We start from the raw sequence: 2,834 nt of genomic DNA, 5'->3' as shown, positions 1-2,834 counted from the left end.
TAGCGTCGCGGGAGGCGACCAGGGGAGGAGGAGGCAGCCAGGCAGGGAGGAGGTGGCCGGGGCGCGTGGCCGCACGCGCCGGGCGCGTGCCCGTCCTCCTGGCAGGGAGGAAGACGACACGGGGAGGTGGCGGTGGTGGGCTGGGCCAGGCCTCAGCCACAGTGCCGGGCCAGGTGGGCTGAGAGGTGAGCGTCAGGTAGTCCTCTGCTCTTTCTATTTCTGTTTTTATTGATCTATTTTGTTCTGTGTTGTTTTAGTTTAGTAAAATACTAAACTATTTTATAAAATCCTGAAAATAGTTATGTGGCTAGAACTAAAATATACCAAACCACATAAAATGTTCCAGTATTTATTGGACATATATTATTTATATATCAAATATATATCCAAAGCAAATAGTTATTGAATTAATTCAAAGGCCCAAAATAAATGTTTCAGTCACTCCAAAAATATTGGTTTGCATTTTATTCTTGCCAATATTTTTCAAAGCTGAAAAGGAACATTTCCTTGGAAACATTTGAAGCAATTTTTTAATGTTGATCATCATTTTTTTTAATGACTTCTGAGGCTCTCCAATTCCCCAATTCAAATTTAAAGAAATTTAGACATGATGCATGACTGCAATGCCACTAGTTACAAGCAAGCTCTAGGGCTGTGACAACTCACCCCCACTAAACAAAAATCTCGTCCCGAGATTCAAGCATAGGGTAAGATGAAGGGGGAACGCAACTAGTATAATCTTCACGACCTAGGGTGCACTTTATCAGCATGTTGAATCGATCACCATCTTTGTCTTGTCGTCTTGCTCTGAGAACTCCAGCCAACATGACAACGAGAGGAAAGGAAAGATTCTGGAAGGATCGATCTTCTCAAAGGTCGAACAACTCAGTATCAACTCATGGAATAAGACATTGAAACTGTTGGGGAACGTAGCAGAAATTCAAAAATTTTCCTACGTAACACCAAGATCTATCTATGGAGAGACCAGCAACGAGTAGAAAGGGGAGTGCATCTACATACCCTTGTAGATCGCTAAGCGGAAGCGTTCAAGTGAACGGGGTTGATGGAGTCGTACTCGTCGTGATTCAAATCACCGATGATCAAGTGCCGAACGGACGGCATCTCCGCGTTCAACACACGTACAGCCCGGTGACGTCTCCCACGCCTTGATCCAGCAAGGAGAGAGGGAGAGGTTGAGGAAGACTCCATCCAACAGCAGCACAACGGCGTGGTGGTGATGCAGGAGCGTGGCAATCCAGCAGGGCTTCGCCAAGCACCATGGGAGAGGAGGAGGAGGGAGAGGGGCAGGGCTGCACCAACGAGAGATCAAATCGCGTGTTATGGGCAGCCCCTAGGCCTCATATATATAGGGGAAGGGGAGGGCTGCGCCCCCTTTAGGGTTTCCCACCCCAAGGGGCAGCGGCCAGCCTCCAGATGGCATCTGGTGCGGCGGCCAAGAGGGGGGGAGGAGTCCATCCTCCCCAAGGCACCTCGGAGGTGCCTTCCCCCTTGAGGACTCTTCCCTCTAGGGTTCCCTAGGCGCATGGGCCTCTTGGGGCTGGTGCCCTTGGCCCATGTAGGCCAAGGCGCACCCCCTACAGCCCATGTGCCCCCCCGGGGCAGGTGGCCCCACCCGGTGGGCCCCCGGGACCCTTCCGGTGGTCTCGGTACAATACCGATGACCCCGAAACTTGTCCCGATGGCCGAAACAGGACTTCCTATATATAAATCTTTACCTCCGGACCATTCCGGAACTCCTCGTGACGTCTGGGATCTCATCCGGGACTCCGAACAACATTCGGTAACCACATACAAGCTTCCTTTATAACCCTAGCGTCATCGAACCTTAAGTGTGTAGACCCTACGGGTTCGGGAGACATGCAGACATGACCGAGACGTTCTCCAGTCAATAACCAACAGCGGGATCTGGATACCCATGTTGGCTCCCACATGTTCCACGATGATCTCATCGGATGAACCACGATGTCAAGGACTCAATCGATCCCGTATTCAATTCCCTTTGTCTATCGGTATGTTACTTGCCCGAGATTCGATCGTCGGTATACCGATACCTTGTTCAATCTTGTTACCGGCAAGTCACTTTACTCGTTCCGTAACACATCATCCCGTGATCAACTCCTTGGTCACATTGCGCATATGATGATGTCCTACCGAGTGGGCCCAGAGATACCTCTCCGTTTACACGGAGTGACAAATCCCAGTCTCGATCCGCATAAAACAATAGATACTTTCGGAGATACCTGTAGTGCACCTTTATAGTCACCCAGTTACGTTGTGACGTTTGATACACCCAAAGCACTCCTACGGTATCCAGGAGTTACACGATCTCATGGTCAAAGGAAGAGATACTTGACATTGGCAAAGCTCTAGCAAACGAACTACACGATCTTTGTGCTATGCTTAGGATTGGGTCTTGTCCATCACATCATTCTCCTAATGATGTGATCCCGTTATCAACGACATCCAATGTCCATAGCCAGGAAACCATGACTATCTGTTGATCACAACGAGCTAGTCAACTAGAGGCTCACTAGGGACATATTCTGGTCTATGTATTCACACGTGTATTACGATTTCCGGATAATACAGTTATAGCATGAATAAAAGACAATTATCATGAACAAGGAAATATAATAATAATACTTTTATTATTGCCTCTAGGGCATATTTCCAACAGTCTCCCACTTGCACTAGAGTCAATAATCTAGTTCACATCGCCATGTGATTAACACTCACAGGTCACATCGCCATGTGACTAATACCCAAGAGTTTACTAGAGTCAGTAGTCTAGTTCACATCACTATGTGATTAAC

This window comes from Triticum dicoccoides, chromosome 7B (assembly GCF_002162155.2).
Source record: "Triticum dicoccoides isolate Atlit2015 ecotype Zavitan chromosome 7B, WEW_v2.0, whole genome shotgun sequence".
NCBI lineage: Eukaryota > Viridiplantae > Streptophyta > Magnoliopsida > Poales > Poaceae > Triticum > Triticum dicoccoides.
This window is presented reverse-complemented; position numbering follows the sequence as displayed.